Genomic DNA, 23,877 nt, shown 5'->3' on the forward strand with positions numbered 1-23,877 from the left:
GCACGTCCCCATACGACCAAATTGCAGAAGATACCTCAGATTTCTTGCAGGATCAGAGCATTATCAATTCTCAGCATTGCTCTTTGGCTTATCTACTGCCCAGAGTGTTCACGAAATGCCTGGCATCAGTAATTGCTCATTGCAGGCTTCAGGAATTCAAATCTACCCTTACCTGGACGACTGCCTGATACAAGCGGACAACAAAACAAGCTAGCAGAAGACTTGAAAAGGGTCATTTACCTACTACAAGCCCTGGGATATACAGTCAATATAAAAAAGTCAAGACTGATACCATCCCAAAGGATAACCTTTTTGGGTGCAGAGCTGGACACAGCAAAACAAATGGCATTCCTAACAGTAGAAAAACAGGAGCAACTACCTCTCTACTTCTTGGCATTAACAAAGCAGAACCATCTAACAGCAAGAAAAGTCCTGCAAGCCTTGGGTTTCATGGCATCCTGCATAATATTGGTTCCACATGCCAGACTGCATATGAGAAAGTTACAGTGGTACCTAAAAAATTTATGGTCTCAAGACCAGCTACACCTACACATAAATCAAAAGGAAATGCTGGCAGTAAAACTGGCAATTCAGACATTCAGACCTTTTCTTCAACAAGGCCAACTGTTGATAAGGACAGACAACACCACAGTTATGTGGTACATCAACAAACAGGGAGGCACACACTCGTACCCTCTATGCCGGATGGCAATGGACCTCTGGAATGTGGCCCTGAGCTACAACATTCAGTTACAAGCAATTTTTGTACCAGGAAAAGAAAACATTCTAGCAGACATACTAAGCAGAACTACCACGGATGCCCACGAATGGATGCTGCATCCGGACATCTTCAAAACCATTACGAGGAAATGGGGACTCCCAGAAGTAGACTTATTTGCATCCCCACTCAATCACCAGCTAAAGAAATTCTGCACAAGGACGTACCATCCACTTGCTTGGAAGGTGGACTCCCTATCTTTCAGTTGGAAAAACCTGACAGCATATGCATTCCCACCACTTCCTTTGATGCACAAGGTGCTATTGAAGATCAAAGAGGACTGTCCAAGGATCATTCTGATAGCTCCAAATTGGCCAAGACAACATTGGTACCCATTACTGAGGAGCATGTCTCGGGAACAAATATGGCCCCTGCCCCTAGTTCCCTTGCTGTTAACACAGAACAACTACAACACTCTGCATCCAAACCTGAAAACACTGCAGCTGACTGCCTGGAACATTGCATAAGACCAATTAACCCAAATTTATCCCAAAGGGTTAAAGACATTATATTGGAGGCTCGCAAACCCTCAACAAGAAAAAATTATTCAGCAAAATGGAAAAGATACCTCATTTGGAGTACTGCAAAAGGACAAAATGTGTCACTGGTAAACATAGCCAACATCCTGGAATACTTGGCAGAGCTCTTCCACAAGGGCCTGTCCTATTCTTCCATTAAGATTCATGCATCAGCTATTTCAGCAGAATACGACTTGGATCCTCCAGTCTTCTCACATCCTCTGCTCAAGCAGTTTCTGAGAGGAATTAAAAATGTAAAACCACCTAGAAAGCCACCATTGCCAGCATGGGACTTGAACTTTCTGCTAGAAAAATTGACACTTCCTCCTTTCGAACCAGCAGCAACAGCAGAATTGCAATACTTATCATGGAAAACTGCTTTCCTGCTGGCAATCACTTCAGCAAGAAGGGTATCTGAGCTACAGGCATTAATGGCAGTACAGCCCTTCCTGATCTTCCATCAAGATAGTGTCCATGAGAACAAATCCTACTTTTATGCCTAAGGTGGTCTCCAGAGTATCCTTAAATCAGGCTATCCACCTACCTACATTCTTCCCCAATCCACAGAACAGGGGAGAAAGACTGTTGCACACCTTGGATGTACATAGACAATTACGCTACTACCTGGACAGGACCAAGGGCAATAGAAAAACTGACCAGCTACTGGTAGCATATGCAACAGGAATGGAAGGAAAAGCAATTTCAAAGCAGACAATCTCTAAGTGGATAGGAAATTGCATTAGATTTTGCTACTCCTACCATGGAAAGAAAACTCCTGAAAATATAAGGCCTCACTCTACAAGGGCTACAGCCACTACCACAGCTTTTCTACGAGGAGTGGCTACCAAAGACATTTTAGAGGCTGCTACTTGGAGCTCCGTGCATACATTTGCCAAGCATTATAATTTACCTCTTTACTCTAGATCCCGAGCAGGTTTTGCTACTGCTGTTTTGCAAGGGATCTTAACTACACCATAATTTTATTTCTCCTCCTCCCCCAGTCTGGCTATGGTATTCTACCCATTTGTAAGGACTGCAGAATGCATCCTTGAAGGACATAGTACAGTTTTGTACCTACCATAAATGTAGATGTCTGATAAGAATGCATCTGCAGTCAGGATTACCCACCCTCCTTCCCCTCTGTGGTACTCGTAGGGTATTTGCCCATATTGTAGCTAGCTGGGGGAATCTATTATGGTGTATTTGTTTGTATATATGCACATACATGCTTATATTTTGTTTGCTCTCTACTATTTGGAATCATTTGCATTTATCCAAATTTAGCCTTCCTAGAGGGCACCTGGCATCTGGGGCAAGAAACACTGAGGAAAATGGCATCGGCTGATGCCTTTATACCCGAATAACTGCAGCTATGACGTCGGGAGAAGTGCGACACCAGCCGAGGCCAGACCCAGACTTTGGAATCCGGCCGACCGAAGGGCTGCCTGACGACAGGACAACCCATTTGTAAGGACTGCAGATGCATTTCTATCGGCCATCTACATTTATGGTAGGTACAAAACTGTACTTTACTCTCCCTCCAGCTTGCCTGACTTCTCTCTATACTTCTACCTGTTAGGGCATATCTTATAACATTGGTATTTACTTTCTACTGGGTGTGTTCCACACCATGTAATTGACTCCTATTGTGGGGGCTCCTGACATCTGGGGCAAGAAAAACTAATGTAATGGCGTTGGCTGCATGTTTTATACCCATGATGTCCTGACATGGAAGAAGCGACAGCATCAGACGCAGAAATCCCAAGACTTTGGTTTTCAGGCCAACTGAGGGCTACCTGCAGGCAGATAACCCAAATGTGATGACTGCAACAGTGAATACACTCTGACATCTACATTTATGGTAAGTGTACACAACTGTACTTTATTAAACCTGTCTTCAAGGAAAAGGGCAGTAGGGCAAGCCCAGAATCATACAGGCCCTTAAGTCTACTTTTGTGTTGTGGAAAATTAATGGAGAAGGTAATATTGGGTATGTTGCCAGAATTGGAAAGGTTGTTACTTGACACCATACATCGGCATGCATATGTTGAAAATAATCGGTTTCCACCTGTGACATGATGTTCTATAACAATATAATAACTGCTATGAATGAAAAGATTGTGCTGTGATAGATTTGACTTTAGCATTTGATATTGTCATGCACGAAGTACTGATCAATAAATTAGAACAAATAGGTATTGATGTACTTCTGATAAGATGGATAGTTGCATGGTTTGCAAATAGACCATGGTAATTATTGTACAGAAATTGTTGGTGAAATTCTTGTTTACAGTCGAGGTATACCACAGGGCTTTGTCTGAAGCTCATACTTGTTTAGATCGTTGCTCTCAGATCTATCTTTTTCATCTGAGGTGTTCTGCAGTCTGTATGTAGATGACTTGAAATTGGGTAAACTGATTACATGCTTTACAAGTAGGGCATGTCTGCAAAAAAACTTGACTAAATTGACCATTTGGGCACAGGAGAATAATATGCTGACAAGTGCATCAAAAACTAAGATTTGGGAGATATAAATTGAAAGGTGAATATTTACTACTTCTCACAGTGATTGAAACAGTAGGTACATTTAAGGACCTGGGTGTATGCTAGATGAGCTTTTGAGTTTTTCTAATCATATTAGCCAGTTGGTTAATGATGGTTGTAGAACTATAGATTGCATAAAAGACTAATGGCTTGTTAGTTACATTACACACATATTCGAGTATGGAGTACAGTAAACTCTCTTAACCAGAACTCAAGGAACCGGGAAATAAAAAGAAGTAGTACAGTACAATTTTCATGTGTTGCACTTTTGTTTTCCCCCCTGCAGGAACATACCTTACGTTTTTAGAGGTTTAGAATCTTAAAAAGGAAGATAGAAGTAAATTCCCTCTCTCCCCGACCTCAGAACAAGTCAAACCAAACAAATAGTATAGGGTACAGTATTAGTCAGGACTATATTTTCTAATAGCAACTCTCAAGCAACCACAATCTACAGTTATCTGGCATCTACCAATCCCCACGGGTGCCGGTTAACTGAGTGTGTACTGTAACAGTATGGAAATCTTACAAGAAAACAGGTATGAGCAAACTAGAAAAAGTACAGCAGAAGTGTACGAAGGGCATCCATGGATGTGAAAATTTTACTTATTTTGAAAGAGTAAAATGTCTCAACTTGTACAGTGTGTAGAGAATTATCAGACATCTTAGGTAGAAGATTCTGTAGGAATGAGAACTGTACTAGTTAGATGACCTTCTATTCTCGTGTTGCAGCATTCATAACAGTACGGAGGTGGCTGCCTGCAGCACTGGACATCTGGCCAGTATACTAAAGTCTTGGGATAGGAGGTACATGCGACATTGCATGTCAGAGCCATAAACAGATGGCTGTAAATGTGACGTCTGCACGTACCCAACCCAGAACTTCTCTGCCACAGTGATCTACAGACCTTTGATCGCCAGCATCACTCAACCCAGAACTTCTCTGCCACAGTGATCTACAAACCTTTAATCGCCAGCATCAGGAATCTGCTTATTTAACTTCGACTGTCCACTTCAGATAAGTAACCTCTTGGGTTTTTTGAATATATTCCTTCTTGCTTTCCAGGAGTACATGTCAGCTAGGAAGGGAAAGTGTACTTGTTGGGAGACTAATTCCACATAAGGACATGCACGATCAGTGTTTGTTTTGTTTAGGGGAAGGCCACGACTACAAGTCTTGCAACATCTGCCAGTCCTTTGTATCCAAAACCGTGCATAGTGTCGTGGCTGCTTTAAAGTTATACTTAGAAAACCATTTGGCATTAGGTATGGAGGGTGGGGTAAGTACCTCAGAGGAGCCGCCTTGAAAAAAGGCCAAAAAAGTTAGGCCCAACACCCATGCTGCACCTCAGGAGTCCAGTGAGACTCTCGAGGCAGATGTTATCCCAGGGTTCTATTGGATGTCAATTTTACTGCTGGAACCGGGAACCGTGGTGGTAGCCGGTGCAGCTGAACCCCAGAGTATGTCCGCTGAGGTTGATCAGCCATTAGGCCCTGATGGCGATGCGGAACCACAGCTCGTGATATCAGAGGGGCCCACTACCCCAATGTTGGCTCCCAAACCGACTACTTCTACTGTTTCTCTTAAGAAACAAAAAGAAAAAAACAGAACTACAGAATCAACACAAAAATGCAGAACTACAGAACCAGCACCTGGATGGGAAGCCTTTTCACAGAACTTCAGAGCCTTCCAGGCTCTTCAGTCTCGGGTGCCCAAGCCAGCCGTACCGCTTGTGCAGACATTAGAGTCAGAGGAAGAACTCTCTTCTTCTGATAAATCTCTGTCTTATTGTTCCAAACTTGAGTCTCCCAAGGACTTTGCTACTTCTGAGGAGGAGGACAGTATTAGTCCTGATTCTCCTGGGGAAGAATTCTCCTTTGGGGACACCATTACACTTATGAGAGAGCATTTTAAATGGCAGGTCTTTGATGTTTCTGAGTCTTAAAAAGAGGTATTTTGAACTCCTGCAGGTGGACCAGCCTTCTCCATCTGATGCTTGTTCCTCTGCTTCCAGCTTTTCAGGCTGCATCTCTGGGCCCATATTCTCAGCCCCCAACTTCTAAATGACCTGATAAATTCTACAAGGTCCCCCAGAAGACACAGATGTCCTTCAAGAATGCAACTGCAGTCCTGACATGGGTTGTCCTGCCTCAGGCAGCCCTTCGGCCGGCCGGATTCCAAAGTCTGGGTCCGGTGTCGGCTGATGTCGCCTCCTCCCCGACGTCAGAGCGGCTGGAGTATAAAGGCATCCGCCGACGCCATCTTCAGTCTTTCTTGCCGCGTGGTGCCCGAAGCAGAAACAGTTCGCAAGTGCCGGTCGGTCAGCTCCTGTGTTTTCAGTACCGAAGTCATCTAAAAGGTAAGTACCCCGTTGGGGAACAATTTTTCTTGCCTCAGCCGATGTCAGAAAAAATTGAAAAAGTTAATTGTTTGTCTTGTGGTAAACAAATACCTCATAAGGACTTCCATTCTTACTGCCTCCCTTGCCTGGGCCCAGACCACGACATCTCGGCCTGTGCTTGCTTTAATAAGCGCACACTCAGGCGCCGGGCAGAATTTGCCGAAGACTTTTTTGGCGAATCTTTCGCTTATATCATGCCGTCGGAACAACCGTCAGCACAATCTACCAAAAAACGCAAGGACCGGGACCGACATCCTCGGCCCGTGTCGTCCACCGATACCACGCCTAAGCCCTCCGCGAGTGCATCGGTCCCTTCGGAAGCGGTAATTCTACCGCCCCAGGCAGACGACACCGCTTTAACGCGTTCTTCGGTCCCGGAGATTTCAACGGTGCCGGTTGTTGATTTTCCTCCAGAAACCGAAGCTCTAGATTTACCCGACACCATTCCTGTGGACAAGGTTACCCCTGCACGTGGGGCAGCTAGACCTCTGGTATCCATGTCCATCAAGGCCTTTGCACATGCTAAGGCTGCCAGCCAGGCCAAGGCCCATCCTAAATCTACTTCTCAGGGCCCCTCTTCTGATAAACAGATCATGAATCTTGCTGCAGATCTAATCTCTCTTATCAGGGGTTCTCAGCCGCACCCAGACAGAGGTTCTCAGCCGCCTGCAGATAAAAGGCCTAGAACTGAGCAGACTGACACCCTCTCTTCAGATGAAGCCTCTGGGGATTCAGAGCACTCAGATACCCAGGAAGAATCCTTCCAGGCGTATGAGGACTCTGATGCTGAGGATTCAATTTCCTCTGCCTCCCCTCCAGAGGATATTTCTTTTGGTGAAGTTCTCCACTCCATGAGAGAACTTTTTCAGTGGCAGGGTCAAGAATTTTCTGACTCCAGGAAAAGGCTACGTACCTTCCTTAAGCTACCACAACACAGACCTTTAGCTATTCCTCCAGTGTTGGATGTCCTTGATGATGTATACACAGACTCCAGTGCTTCGCCTGATTCTCTCTCTCCTGCTCCTGTCAAACCTGACAGATATTACAGGGTCCCTGAAACCCATAAGCATCTCTTTAAGGCCCACTCTGTGGATCTAGAAACTATTTCACAGGGCCCTAAAGGAGTGGCTACTTCCTCGGCCAAAAACCCTCTGCCCGCTGACAGGAAGCTAGGTCCCTGGAGAGATGGGGCAAAAAAGTTTATACCTCTTCCACCCTTGCCATGAGGTCACTCAACTGCCTTTTTCATATGTTTCAGTACCAGGATTACTTAATGGATGATTTGCAGAAAAAGTTAGCCTCTCCTGAGCCTATAGATAGAAAGGCATTGCAGGAGTTGGTTCAAAACACTCAGCAGGTTAGAAATCATTTTCTTCAGTGTGGTTATGATGCATTGGAAGCTTCATGTAGGGCAGCCATGACAGGGGCCGTTATACGTAGACATGCTTGGTTGAAAGAACAGCCACTGCCAGACCATGTTAAAGTTAAGCTCCTGGATGCACCTCTGGAAAAACAGAAGCTTTTCGGTGCTAATGCACAGGATGTGTTGAAGTCTATTGAGGAAAAGGCAAAATCAGTACAGACAGTCAAGGATTTCCTCCAGGTTCAGCCTCCCAGATTCAGCAGGAATTGGCCTTCAAAGAATTGGTCCTTTCCAGACTCAGACAAGTTTCAAAGGGGAAAAAACAGGCATGCTCGAGGTAGAGGCCAATACCGAGGCTCCTACAGGGGCCGCCAATGGCAACCACTAAATCAGAGAAGTGGCGCAGGGAGTTCACCTGCACCACAGGGACAATCACAATGACTTGACTTTCACTCCGCCTACCAAGGCTCAAAGAGAAGCACCTCTAGGCGGAAAATTATCCTTATTCTCAAAGAACTGGCACATTTTAACCAAGGACAAATGGATTCTGGACATAATAGACAGAGGTTACAGGTTCCACTTCCACGCCTGACCAACGAGACAAGGCATGCCAAACCTGCCACAAAATCAAAGGGCAGAGGCACTCTTACAAGTTTCAAAGCTGTTACAAATAAAAGCTATAGAAAAGGTTCCTCCTCAGGAACAAGGCCAGGGATTCTATTCAAGACTGTTCCTTGTTCCAAGAAAAGAAAAGCAATGGAGGCCTATACTGGACTTGTCAGTTCTAAACACCTTTCTCATTGTGCCAAAATTCAAAATGCTGACGTTACAGCAACTCCTTCCCATGCTGGGCAAAGGGGTCTTGGCTGGTTACTCTGGACCTCAAGGAGGCATACCAGCATGTCCCAATCAGACACAGCTGCAGAAGATACCTCAGATTTCTTGCAGGAACAGAGCATTATCAATTCTCAGCTTTGCCGTTTGGCTTATCTACTGCGCCCAGAGTATTCACGAAATGCCTGGCATCAGTAGTTGCACATTGCAGACTCCAGGGGATTCAAATATACCCTTACCTGGACGACTGCCTCATACAAGCAGACAGCAAACAAACCTTGATAAAAAACTTGGACTATGTCATTCAGTTGCTACAGGCTTTGGGATACACAGTCAACATTCAAAAATCAAGACTATTGCCATCCCAAAAGATTATTTTTTTAGGAGCAAAACTGGACACACAATCACAAATGGCTTTCCTCACAGAGGAGACACAACAGCATTTACCAGATTACTTCAAAAGCCTAGCAAAACTTACCCAGCTGACCGCAAGGAAGATCCTGCAGGCCCTGGGTTTCATGGCATCTTGCATTCTTCTGATCCCTCTGGCAAGACTACACATGAGAAAGCTACAATGGTACCTAAAAAGCTTATGGTCTCAACACAGCCACAACCTAGAAGACATAGTACCACTCATTCCATGCCTGCAAAGGGAATTTTTGTGGTGGGCTCAAGCAAGCCATTTAAACGAAGGCATGCCTTTCAACAAAGTTCAAGCAAGTCAAACCATTACAACAGACTCCTCAGATCATGGATGGGAGGCACACATGGAGGACAGATGCATTCAAGGTCAGTGGACTTCCACGGAAATGCCTCTGCACATAAATCAAAAAGAGATGTTGGCAGTGATACATGCAATAGAAGCCTTTGGAAAATCTCTTCAGCAAGGCCATCTGCTAATAAGGACAGACAACACCACTGTCATGTGGTATATAAACAAACAAGGAGGCACTCACTCTTATCCCCTCTGCAGACTAACAATGGCTCTTTGGGAAAAATCCCTGAAACTGAACATCCATTTGCAATCCCAGTTTGTTCTGGGCACGGACAATGTTCTGGCGGACAGGTTGAGCAGAAATTTCATGGATCCACACGAATGGATGCTGCATCCACACATTTTCTCACAAATAACAGCTGCATGGGGAAGGCCGGACATAGATCTCTTTGTTTCTCATCCCAATCACCACCTGGACAGGTTCTGCTCAAGGACACACCATCCTCTAGCCTGGAGAACGGATGCTCTCTCCTTCAGCTGGAATACCCTAAAAATCTATGCGTTCCCTCCTCTACCATTACTGACCAAGGTGTTACTGAAGATCAAAGCAGAGCAACCAAAAGGAATATTGATAGCTCCAGACTGGCCGAGGCAGCATTGGTATCCCTTGCCTACTGAACATAACTCACACCAAACCGTGGCCCTTGCCCCAATGGCCTCTGCTCCTAACTCAACACAATTACAGGACTGTTCATCAAAACCTGCAAACATTACAACTGACAGTTTGGAGGGTTCCATGACTTTGACCCATGTCCCCCTCTCCGAAAAGGTTCAGGAAATCTTGCTGGAAGCACGCAGACCTTCCACCAGAAAAACCTATTCGGCCAAGTGGAAGAGATTCATCATCTGGAATGCCAAAAAGGGCCAGGATGCATCAGTGATGAGCATACCTCAGATATTAGAATACTTGGCAGAAATGTTTCATAGTGGCCTCTCATATTCTTCCATTAAAATTCACGCTTCAGCAATCTTAGCAAATTACAACTGTGACCCACCTGTGTTTTTGCATCCCTTGCCAAGACAGTTTCTAAGAGGGATAAAGAATATCAAACCTCCCAGAAAACCACCAGTTCCTGCATGGGACCTCAACTACGTCTTGGAAAAATTAACTCTTCCTCCTTTTGAACCAGCAGCATCTTCAGAAATGCAATTTCTCTCCTGAAAAACGGTCTTCCTGTTGGCAGTTACCTCAGCAAGAAGAGTCTCGGAGATACAGGCCCTCATGGCAGTACCTCCCTTTCTCATTTTTCATCAGGACAGAGTTTCTCTAAGGACCAATCCTTCATTCATGCCAAAAGTGATATCCAGGGTGTCTCTAAATCAAGCAATTCACCTGCCTACTTTCTTTCCCAATCCTCAAAATAAAGGGGAAAGGCTGCTGCATACTTTAGACATACACAGACAATTACGCTACTACTTGGACAGAACAAAGACCACCAGGAAGTCTGACCAACTATTTGTAGCCTATGCTGCTGGAGTGCAAGGAAAGGCAGTCTCCAAACAAACAATTTCAAAATGGATTGGACACTGCATCAGATTCTGTTACTCCTTCCATGGAAAGGGTGTGCCAGCCAATATTAGGCCACACTCAACCAGAGCTATAGCCACATCCACAGCCTTTCTAAGAGGAGTGGCTACAAAGGACATTCTAGAGGCTGCTACATGGAGCTCCGTGCATACATTTACCAAACACTACAACCTGCCTTTATACTCCAGATCCCGAGCAGGCTTTACTTCTGCAGTCCTGCAGGGTCTTTTAGCTACACCATTCCTTGCTTAGATCCTACCACCCCCAGCTTGGCTATGGTATTCAACCCATATGTCAGGACTGCAGTTGCATTCTTGAAGGACATAGTGCAGTTTTGTACCTACCATAAATGTAGATGTCCGATAGATATGCAACTGCAGTCAGGTTTTCCCTCCCTCCTACCCCTCTGCTTTTTTCCTTGGGTCCATTCCCCCTCTCCTTTTTTGCTGGGGATATCTGTTATGGTGTATCTGTTTATTACTGTTGTGCATGTCTGGAATTTTTTGCTTATCCATTCACAAAATTTAGCCTTCCTTGGGGGGCACCTGGCATCTGGGGCAAGAAACACTGAAGAAGATGGTGTCGGCGGATGCCTTTATACTCCAGCCGCTCTGACGTCGGGAGGAGGCGACATCAGCCGACGCCGGACCCAGACTTTGGAATCCGGCCGACCGAAGGGCTGCCTGAGGCAGGACAACCCATATGTCTGGACTGCAGTTGCATATCTATCGGACATCTACATTTATGGTAGGTACAAAACTGTACTTTCTTGTTCAAACCCCCCCCCCCCCCTGCCCCACAGACCCAGCAGTCATCTTCCAGACAGCTACCTTCCACTTCTCTATTCCCTACAAAAAAGGATAGCAAATTCATGGACAGACAGGGGAAGAAAATGTATAATCTGATGTTAATCTTTGTTCATTCCTTACTGATGAGTTATCGGTTCTGTCCTTGGAACCGAACCAGCCAATATCAAGCTCGCGTCAGCCAAAAACTCTCCAGCCAAGGTCCTACCCAGAATGCTCGGCTCCCTGTTACCTCAGATCCCATTTGCCGCATTGCTGTGCAGCGGTGTCAAGCCACTCTCAGCTAAGTGTCGAAGTTTTTTAAAGTTTTTCGAATAGTTTCAACTAATATTTTCCAACCCTATCGTATACTTTAGACTCCCATTAGTCTTTTTTCCTTTATTACCCTTTTCTTACCTCTGAGGTAATTCTTCATTACCATCGTTGGTAATCTTTCATTTTCTCCTCTTACCCTTTTGGGTAGCCTTTCCTCTTCTTTTTGGTATTGTTGTTCTCCACATCAAAATGTTGGATAAGAAAAGTAGTGTTGGTTTAAGCAGTGTAGAGATTGCGGCCGTAAGTTACCAATTTCTGATTGTCATGACTTATGTGTCTACTGTCTGAATGTCTACCACCTTACTGTGGATCCCCCGTGTGGGATTTGTAGAAACTTTTCGACCAGGACTCTTAACGAGAGGAAGAATAAGTTAATACTGAAAGGTCTTTTCAGATAGTCTTTCTCTGAGGCTATTTCTGGGTCAGAGGGCTCACCCCCTGCTGTTAGACCCCGTAAAAGGCGTTCTTCCTCTTCATCGTCGAGGTCACTCCCTTCTTCTCCCTCTGGAGATTGTAGGGAGTCAACTCATAAGAGGGTGAAATTGATTACTACTTCGATGCACCACCTGTGACCCTGTCGGCTCCAGGCTCAGCACCGCCTCAAATGATTCTGGTTCCAGCCATGTCTTATTGACACCGGCACTGAAATTCCCAGTGCAGACAGCTACGGCTCCGACAGTTCCATCACAGCCCTTACTGACACCGTCCATGCAGATGTCCTTCAAGGATGCATCTGCAGTCCTTACAAATGGGTTGTCCTGTCATCAGGCAGCCCTTCGGTCGGCCGGATTCCAAAGTCTGGGTCTGGCCTCGGCTGGTGTCGCACTTCACCCGACGTCATAGCTGCAGTTCTTCGGGTATAAAGGCATCAGCCGACGCCATTTTCCTCAGTCTTTCTTGCCGCGTGGCGCCCGAAGCAGAAGCTGTTCGCAAGTGCCGGTCGGTCAGAACCAGAGAATACTACCGAATACTACCGAAGACTTCTAAAAAGCTAAGTACCCCGTTGGGGACTCTTTCTTGCCTCAGCCGATGTCAGAAAAAGTGAATAAATGTTTAACTTGTGGGAAACAAATACCTCATAAAGATTTCCACTCTTACTGCTTACCTTGTCTAGGCCCAGACCACGACGTCGCAGCTTGTCTAGCCTGTGCTTCTTTTAACCGGCGGACGCTTAGAGACGTCGGTCGGAATTTGCTGAGGAGTTTTTCAGCTCCGATTTTGCTTATATTATGCCGTCGGATCCTCCGACTTCGCAAATATCTAAAAAACGCAAGGAAAAGGATCGACACTCGCGGTCCGCGGTTTCGGCCGAAACCGCGGTTAAGCCAACCGCGAGTGTCTCTGTTTCGGCTGAAACCGAGCAAGCGGTTCTTCCTTCAGCCGAAAACTTTCCTTCTACCGAGGCCTCTTCCAACCTCGTGGAATCGGCTTCTGAAATCCCACCTGCTGTTGCAGTTTCTCAGGAATTATCAGACACTATTCCCTTGGATATTTCAACCCCTGCACGTGGAGCTGCTAGGCCACCTGCAGCCATGTCCATTAAGGCCTTTGCCAGGGCTAAAGCCACTAAATCTGTGCCTGCTAAGACCCCCTCTCACAGGCCTAGCTCTAGTTCACAAATGCTTAGTTTAGCAGAGGATCTCATTTCTCTAATCCGAGGATCCCAACCTCAACCAGACAGGACCTCTCACCCGCCTCCAGAGAAGAGGCCTAGAGCAGAGCCCCCTGAGCCAGTGTCTACAGATGATTCCTCTGATGATTCAAATGATACAGACCCTCCAGAGGCTCCTTACTCCCCTTATGAAGACTCTGATGCTGAAGAGTCCATCCCTTCTGCCTCTCCGCCTGAGGAATTTTCTTTTGGGGAAACCTTGCATGCTATGAGGGAACAATTTCAGTGGCAGGGCCAGGATTTTTCAGATTCCAGAAAAAGGCTTAGAACTTTTCTGCATTTACCACAACATAGGCCTTTAGCCATACCTCCAGTTCTGTCTGTTGTAGATGATGCATTTAATTGATGTTTGTATTGCTCCTGATTCTCTACCTCCGGCCCCTGCTAAGCCCGATAGATACTACAGGGTCCCGGACACACATTACCACTTGTATAAGGCTCCTTTTGCAGATCCAGAGACTATCTCCCAAGGACCTAAGGCTGTAGCAGCTACCTCTGCCAAAAACCCCCTCCCCTCTGAAAGGGAATCCAGATCCTTAGAGAGATGGGGTAAAAAAGTTTACACTTCTGCTACTCTTTCAGCTAGGGCTTTGAACTGTCAATTTCACATGATACAGTATCAAGAATTTATGCTAGACCAGTTAACCAAAAAACTGTCCTCGGATGAAACAGTAGACAAAAAATATGTGCAGGAAATGGTACATAACATTCAACAAGTCAGTAACCATTCCTTAAAATGCGGCTATGATGCACTGGAGGCTTCCTTTAGATCAGCCATGACTGGCACAGTTATCAGAAGGCATGCATGGTTAAAAGAACAGGCCTTACCAGACCATGTCAAATCAAAACTATTAGATGCTCCTATGGATAAGATCAATTTGTTTGGCTCTCCTGCACAACAAGTGCTGAAGAAGATGGAAGAGAAGGCAAAATCTGTCCAAACAGTGAAAGATTTCTTACAGGTCCAACCTCCAAGGTTTAGCAGGAATTGGCCCTCCAAGAATTGGTCCTTTCCAGACTCCTCCAGAACTCAGAGAGGCAGGAATAGGCGTTCAAGAGGCAGAAGCCAATCCAGGGGTGCCTACAGGGGACGCCAGTGGCAGGGCAACAACCAGCGAGGCACAGACACAGCCACCACCACAACTACAGGTCAATCACAGTGACTTGGCTCTGGCACCGCCTACCAGGGAACAACTACAAGCACCCTTAGGCAGGAAGCTAGCCTTATTTTCAACAAACTGGCATTACATCACAAGAGACAAGTGGATTTTGCAGACAATAGACCAAGGTTACAGGTTTCACTTCCATACTCTACCAGGGAAGAGAGGAATGCCAAACCTACCTCCAAATCAAGAGACAGAAGCTCTAAAACAAATATCTCAATTATTAAGGATGAGAGCTGTAGAAAAGGTACCATCTATGGAGCAAGGAAAGGGATTTTACTCCAGACTCTTCCTGGTACCAAGAAAAGAAAGCAAATGGAGACCTATCCTCGACCTGTCCGCTTTAAACACATTCCTCAATGTTCCAAAATTCAAAATGCTGACTCTACAGCAGCTTCTTCCCATGCTGGGCAAGGAGTCTTGGCTGGTAACTCTAGATCTCAAGGAGGCATACCTGCACGTCCCCATACGACCAAATTGCAGAAGATACCTCAGATTTCTTGCAAGATCAGAGCATTATCAATTCTCAGCATTGCCTTTTGGCTTATCTACTGCGCCCAGAGTGTTCACGAAATGCCTGGCATCAGTAATTGCTCATTGCAGGCTTCAGGGAATCCAAATCTACCCTTACCTGGACGACTGCCTGATTCAAGCGGACAACAAAAACAAGCTAGCAGAAGACTTGCAAAAGGGTCATTTACCTGCTACAAGCCCTGGGATATACAGTCAATATAAAAAAGTCAAGGCTGATACCATCCCAAAGGATAACCTTTTTGGGTGCAGAGCTAGACGCATCAAAACTGGCATTACTAACAGTAGAAAAACAGAAGCAACTACCTCTCTACTTTTTGGCATTAACAAAACAGGACCAGCTAACAGCAAGAAAAGTCCTGCAAGCCTTGGGCTTCATGGCATCCTGCATAATATTGGTTCCACATGCCAGACTGCATATGAGAAAATTACAGTGGTACCTAAGGAATTTATGGTCTCAACACCAGCACAGCCTAGAAACTCAAATTCCAATAATTCCATGCCTGAAACAAGAATTCCTATGGTGGGCTCAGGCAAACACAGGATTGCCCTTCCACAACACTCAGCCAAGCCAAACCATCACGACGGACACCTCAGACCTCGGTTGGGGGGCCCACATGCTGGACAAGTGCATTCAAGGTTTATGGACTCCAGACCAGCTGCACCTACACATAAACCTAAAGGAAATGCTGGCAGTAAAACTGGCAATTCAGAAATTTAGACCATTTCTACGACAAGGCCAATTGATAAGGACAGACAACACCACAGTTATGTGGTACATCAACAAACAGGGAGGCACACATTCGTACCCTCTATGCCGGATGGCACTGGACCTCTAGAATGTGGCCCTGAGCTACAACATACAGTTACAAGCAGTTTTTGTACCAGGAAAAGAAAACATTCTAGCAGACAGATTAAGCAGGACTACCACGGATGCCCACGAATGGATGCTGCATCCGGACATCTTCAAAACCATTACAAGAAAATGGGGACTCCCAGAAATAGACTTATTTGCATCCCCACACAATCACCAGCTACAGAAATTCTGCACAAGGACGTACCACCCACTTGCTTGGAAGGTGGACTCCCTCTCTTTCAGCTGGAAAAACCTGGCAGCATATGCATTCCCACCACTTCCTTTGATGCACAAGGTGTTATTGAAGATCAAAGAGGAGCGTCCAAGGATCATTCTGATAGCTCCAGACTGGCCAAGACAACATTGGTACCCATTACTGAGGAGCATGTCTCGGGAACAAATGTGGCCCTTACCCCTGGTTCCATTGCTGTTAACACAGAACAACTTCAACATCCTGCATCCAAACCTGAAAACGCTGCAGCTGACTGCCTGGAACATTGCATAAGGTCAATTAACCCAAATTTATCCCAAAGGGTTAAAGACATTATCCTGGAGGCTCGCAGACCCTCAACAAGGAAAAATTATTCGGCAAAATGGAAAAGATACCTCATTTGGAGTACTACAAAAGGAGAAGATGTGTCACTGGTAAACATAGCCAACATCCTGGAATACTTGGCAGAGCTCTTTCACAAAGGCCTGTCCTATTCTTCCATTAAGATTCATGCATCAGCTATTTCAGCAGAATACGACTTGGATCCTCCAGTCTTCTCACATCCCCTACTCAGGCAGTTTCTCAGAGGAATTAAAAATGTAAAACCTCCTAGGAAACCACCATTACCAGCATGGGACTTGAACTTTGTGCTAGAAAAATTGACACTCCCTCCTTTCGAACCAGCAGCAACAGCAGAATTACAATACTTATCATGGAAGACTGCTTTCCTGCTGGCAATCACTTCAGCAAGAAGGGTATCTGAACTTCAGGCATTAATGGCAGTACAACCCTTCCTGATCTTCCATCAAGATAGAGTGTCCATGAGAACAAATCCTTCCTTTATGCCTAAGGTGGTCTCCAGAGTTTCTTTAAATCAGGCTATCCACCTACCTACATTCTTCCCCAACCCACAGAACAGGGAAGAAAGACTGCTGCATACCTTGGATGTACATAGACAATTACGCTACTACCTGGACAGAACCAAGGGCAATAGAAAAACTGACCAGCTACTGGTAGCATATGCAACAGGAAGGGAAGGAAAAGCAATTTCAAAACAGACAATCTCCAAGTGGATAGGAAATTGCATTAGATTTTCTTACTCCTACCATGGAAAGAAAACTCCAGAGAACATCAGGCCTCACTCTACAAGGGCTACAGCCACTACCACAGCCTTCTTACGAGGAGTGGCTACCAAGGACATTTTAGAGGCTGCTACTTGGAGCTCCGTGCATACATTTGCCAAGCATTATAATTTACCTTTATAGATCCCGAGCAGGTTTTGCCACTGCTGTTTTGCAAGGGATCCTAACTACACCATAACTTTATTTTTCCTCCTCCCCCAGTTTGGCTATGGTATTCTACCCATTTGTAAGGACTGCAGATGCATCCTTGAAGGACATAGTACAGTTTTGTACCTACCATAAATGTAGATGTCCGATAGGAATGCATCTGCAGTCAGGATTACCCACCCGCCTTCCCCTCTGTGGTGCTCCTAGGGTATTTGCCCATCTTATAGCTAGCTGGGGGAATCCATTATGGTGTATTTGTTTGTATATATGTACATACATGCTTATTTTTGTGTTTGCTCTCTACTATTTGGAATCATTGGCATTTATCCAAATTTAGCCTTCCAAGAGGGCACCTGGCATCTGGGGCAAGAAACACTGAGGAAAATGGCGTCGGCTGATGCCTTTATACCCGAAGAAATGCAGCTATGACGTCGGGTGAAGTGCGACACCAGCCGAGGCCAGACCCAGACTTTGGAATCCGGCCGACCGAAGGGCTGCCTGACGACAGGACAACCCATTTGTAAGGACTGCAGATGCATTCCTATCGGACATCTACATTTATGGTAGGTACAAAACTGTACTTTCATCGTGTTTCACTGTTGCATTCATTACTCTTGGGTTATCCTGCTGGCAGGCTACCCGCAGTCGGCCAGAATTCCAAAGTCTAGGTCCGGTGTCGGTTGCTGTCACCTCTTCCCTGACATCAGTGCGCCAGGGGTATAAAAGATGCAGCCGACGCCATTTTCTCCAGTCTTTCTTGCTGTGCGGTGCCCGAAGCAAAAGCAGTTCGCAAGTGCTGGTTGGCAGACTCCTGAGATTTTCTAATTCGAATTTCAGATCCGAAGTCTTCATTAAAGCCAAGTACCCCATTGGGGAAACTTTTTTCTTGCTCCAGGCCGATGTCAGAAAAAGTTAACAATTTTATTTCTTGTGGGAAGCAAATACCTCATAAGGATTTTCACTCTTACTGTATTCCTTGCCTAGGCCCTGATCACAATGTTGCTAACTCGGTTTTGTGCTAAATTCAACCAACGCACAATCAAGCGTCGGTTCAACTTTGGCTGAAGATTGAATTATATAATGCCGGCGGAACAGCCGACAACCAGAGTTTACAAAAAACGCAAGGACAAAGGACAAGGATAGGCATCCGAGGTCCAAAACCGACGACAAAGCCTCTTCTAGGCCAGTCGCCGGTTCTCAGTGAGGTGCTTTCGCAGACCCTGGCACCCGCTACCTCAGAGCCACAGGCTGCTATCAACTCACACGTGAAGCTGACTGGGCCTCTGGAAACTCAAGGTATTGGACACTCTGAAATCAATCCCTCATATGGGTCCGGAGCTGCTAAGCAGGCATCGGCTTCTGAGGGTGTCTTCAGACCTACACAACTATATGTTAAGCCATCTTCAGCTTCAAAGACAAAGACTGAAGCAGCTCTAAAGACAAAGAAACAAGTACAGCATTCTCCTATTCAGACTTCCATACCTAAAAAACAGATGCTCAAAATGGCCGAAGACCTAATTACTTTGATTGGGGCTCCCATCCCCCTCCTGATAAGAGGCCTAGGCAAGAGACAAGAGTATGATTCTTCTGATCAGGTATCAATTTCCTCTGATTCCTCTTCTGAACAGGATTACTCCATGCTTTCCTATGAGGATTCTGATGCTGAAGAATCCATTCCTTCAGCCTCTCCTCCTGAGGACTATTCTTTTGGGGAAACACTGCATACTATGAGGGAGAAGTTCCACTGGGAGAGCCAAGATTATTCTGAGTCTAAGAAAAGGCTCAGAGACTTCCTGCTTCTTCCTCAGCACAGACCCCTTGCTATTCCACCTGTCCTAGACATTGTAGATGTATTTTCAGAGTCCGGACTGTCCCCTGACTCTCTACCCTCTACACCTGCTAAGCCAGACAGATACTACAGGGTCCTGGATTCTCATAAATTCCTATATAAAAACCTCGCTGCTGACCCAGAAACTATTTGTCAGGGTCCCAAGGGGGTTAAAGCTTCCACTGCAAAAAACCCTGTTCCTTCTGATAGGGATTCTAGGGCTGTAGACAGATGGGGGTGGGGGGAGTTTACACTTCTGCCACCCTGGCTGTAAGGGCTTTAAATTGTCAATTTCATATGCTTAAATATCAGCAATATTTAATGTTACTAAAACAAAAAATGTTGACAAATACTGAATGTTCAGGGAACAAGGAATTAGGATTTATTACATGCAACTGAACAAGTGGGAAAACATACTTTGCAATGTGGTTATGATTCACTGGAGGCCTCTTGCAGGGCTGCTGTTACATGTTCTGTTAGAATGCATGCTTGGTTAAAGGAACAAAATCTGCCTGATCATGTTAAAGCAAATTAGATGCACCATTACAGCATGATACTTTGTTTGGTACTAAAGCAGAAGAGGTGTTGAAAAAAAATGGAGGATAAAGCAAAACCTATGCAGACAGTCAAGGATTTCTTACAGGTACAGCCACCCAGGTTTAGCAGGAACTGGCCTTCTAAAAATTGGTCCTTTCCAGTCAGACAGACCACAGAGGCAAATACAGGCGTCCCAGAGACCGATCTCAGCCCCAAGGCTCATACAGGCCTAAACAATGGGGTGCTCCTACCTCCAAAAGAAGACAAATCACAGCCTTACAGGAAACAGTCCCAGTGACTTTTTCTCTACCAGTTCCAAGCAGTTTTCTTTTGACAGCCCCTTAGGGGGAAAACTAGCACTTTTTTCTTCAAATTGGCAAATGATTACCCAAGACAAATGGGTTCTGAACATAGTGTTCCAAGGCTACAGGTTCCACTTTCACACCTGACCAAGGTCAAAGGGCATGCCAGACTTGCTGCCGCACAATCAATGGGCAGAGGGGCAAAAACAAATTACAGCCCTCATGGACATGAGGGATATTCAGCAAGTACCACAACAAGAGCAGGGGCAAGGATTTTACTCCAGACTTTTTCTAGTACCCAGGAAGGACAAAACCTGGAGACCAATTCTGGACCTGTCTATACTAAATACGTTTCTGGAAGTTCCAAAATTTAAAATGGTGACTCTTCAGCAGCTACTGCCCATGCTGGTCAAGAGGGCTTGGCTCGTAACATTGGACCAAAAAGAGGCATACCTGCATGTCCCAATCAGACAATCTTGCAGAAGATACCTCAGATTCATAGCTGGCTCAATGCATTGCCAATTCTCTGCAGTGCCCTTTGGCTTCTCTACTGCGCCCAGGGTCTTTACAAAATGCCTGGCACCAGTAATTGCGTTTTGCAGACAAAAAGGAATTCAAATATATCCCTACTTGGACGACTGCCTAATTCAAGCAGAGAACAAAGACACTCTTCTAAAGCATCTGGCGTTTGTAAAAAGATTACTAATTGGCTTAGGGTACACAGTAAACGAAAATAAATCAAAACTAGTGCCCTCTCAAGAGATAATATTCCTGGGTGCAAGCTTAAATACAACTGCCCAGATGGCTTACCTCACGTCAGACAAGCAAAAACAACTGACTACTTACTTCAAGAAATTGGCAACAAAACCCACTTATCTGCAAGGAAAATCCTGCAGGCCTTGGGTTTCATGGCATCCTGCATTCTACTAATTCCATATGTCAGACTGCATATGAGGAAACTACAGTGGTATCTGAAAAGTGGTTTAGACTCAACATTGCCACAGCCTGGAGACAGTAATTGCACTAATTCCCTGCCTACAACAGGAGTTTCGATGGTGGGCAAAAGCCTGTCACCACAACAAGGGTCTGCCATTCAATTTACCCACAGCCAAACAGACACTGACAACGAGTGCATCAGATTATGCCTGGGGGGCCCATATGGCAGGAAAATGTATTCAGGGCACATGACCTGCAAACTAGATGCATCTTCACATCAATCAAAAATAGATGCTAGCTGTTCAAAATGCCCTGACAGCTTTCAAGGATCTGCTTCATCCAGGACAATTACTGATAAAGATGGACAACACTACGGTTATGTGGTACATAAACAAGCAGGGAGGTGCTCATTCCTACCCTCTCTGCAGACAAGCAATGACCTCATGGGACACAGCATTGGCTTTTCAAGTTCACCTGCAAGCACAATTCCTGCCAGGAAAAGCAAACACTCTGGCAGACTAAGCAGAAACCTCATGGATCCCCACGAATGGAAACTGGATCCACAAGTCTTCAGAATGATAAGGAAATGGGGATGCCCAGACATAGATCTGTTTGCCTCCCCTCGCAACTGTCAATTGCAGAGATTTTGCACAAGGTTTTACCACAAGCAAGCATGGAAAGTGGACGCCCTATCATTCAGCTGGAAAAATCTAACAGTATATGCTTTTCCCCCACTGCCTCTCCTTCCCAGAGTACTCCTAAATGTCAGACAAGAGAAGCCAAAAATGATTCTGATTGCACCAGACTGGCCACGACAGCACTGGTACCCAATCCTAAAGAGCTTGTCTCAAGGTCCAGCATGGATATTGCCTCAAACTTCTCACTTGCTGACCCAACAAAACAGATCCTGCACAGCCAACTCTGGACCTTAAATCCGGCAGCATGGCGGATAATGTAGCCATTCAGAAAACTCCACTTTCAAAAGCTGTTATGGATGTTATCTTGGAGGCCAGGAGGCCCAGTACCAGAAAATCTTGTGCAGAAAAATGGAAGAGATTCTATGCTTGGAACCAGGAACAAGGCATTAACACGTCTGTACCAAATATTCCTCAGATTTTACAATACCTAACTGAGATGCTGAACAAAGGCCTTTCTTTCTCATCAATTAAGATTCATGCCTCTGCCATTTCTGCACATTACAATACAGAACCACCTATCTTTTCTCATCCTTTAATAAGCTAATGCCTGAGAGGGGCCAGAAACATTAGGCCTCCAAGGAGAGCATCAATTCAGGCCTTGGACCTCAATTATGTTTTGGAAAAACTCACACTGCCTCCTTTCGAGCCAGCTTCAACAGCGAATATTAAATTCTTGTCCTGGAAAACAACTCTGCTCCTAGCCATAACCTCTGCAAGGCGAGTCTCGGAGTTACAAGCACTCATGGCTGTGGAACCTTTCATCATTTTTCATCCAGACAGGGTTTCTCTGAGGACAAACTCTACATTCATGCCTAAGGTGGAGTCAATCAAACCATTCACTTGCCTACCTTTTACCCAAATCCACAGAACAAGGGTGAGAAAATTCTGAGCTCTTTGGACATACACAGGCAGTTACGCTTCTACTTGGACAGAACTAAAGCTTTCAGAAAGACTGAGCAACCTTTAGTGTCATATGCTGCAAGGTCACAAGGAAAGTCTATCTCAAAACAGGCTATTTCTAAATGGATAGGCCATTGCATCCGTTTCTGCTATTCTCAACATGGCAAATCAGTGCCTACGGGCATTAGGCTTCATTCCACCAGAACAGCAGCCACTTCAGCAGCCTTCCTCAGAGGAGTACCAACCAAAGAAATCTTAGAGGCTGCGGAGTTCAGTGCACACCTTTACAAAGCACTACCACTTGCCTCTCTAAGTCCAGAGCAGGCTTCGCCACTGCAGTTCTGCAGGGCCTCATAGCCTCTCCTAATCCTATTTAGCCCAGCCACCCATCCTCAGCTTTGGGGTTCTACCCAAGAGTATGACTGCAACAGTGAAACACGCTGAACATAGTACAGTTGTGTACCTACCATAAATGTAGATGTTCGAGTGTATTCACTGTTGCAGTCCAGGTTATCCACCCACCATCCCCCTTCTCTTTGCTGGGACTTATCTGCACTTCTCTATCCTATACAACCTTTTTGGTGTATTTGCTTGTCGATGAAGGAAATGTTATTTTTTTGCATGCATTTTTTATTGGTATATTTTTTCAGCCTACCTATTTGGGGCACCTGACATCTGGGGCAAGAAAAACTGAAGAAAATGGCGTCAGCTGCATCTTTTATACCCCTGGCGCACTGACATCAGGGAAGAGGTGACAACAACCGACGCCAGACCTAGACTTTGGAATTCTGGCCGACTGCGGGTAGCCTGCCAGCAGGATAACCCAAGAGTAATGACTGCAACAGTGAATACACTCGAACATCTACATTTATGGTAGGTACACAACTTTTCTGGCTAATGGAATTTTATCCCATGTATACAGCCAAAAGTAAAGGTTTTTATATGCTGTATAATAGTTTAACTTACCTTGCTTAATCACCACTAGGTCCATATGGACTGTCATTTTGTTCTACTCATGATCTATTGAAATGTTACTATTTGATACGGTTTAGTGCCTGTGGTCTAATCTTTACTAGTGTTTGCTAAAAGAAATG

The 23,877-nt window shown here is 45.3% G+C and overlaps 1 protein-coding gene across 5 annotated transcripts in view; it reads left to right on the forward strand.

The window, feature by feature from the left end:
* Positions 1-23,877, forward strand: part of ZNF281 (zinc finger protein 281) — an 849,413-nt gene that overhangs the window by 509,001 nt on the left and 316,535 nt on the right. The window lies entirely within an intron of this gene.

The sequence above is a fragment of the Protopterus annectens genome, chromosome 13.part0, assembly GCF_019279795.1.
Source record: "Protopterus annectens isolate FY-2018-M chromosome 13.part0, PAN1.0, whole genome shotgun sequence".
NCBI classification, from domain to species: domain Eukaryota; kingdom Metazoa; phylum Chordata; order Ceratodontiformes; family Protopteridae; genus Protopterus; species Protopterus annectens.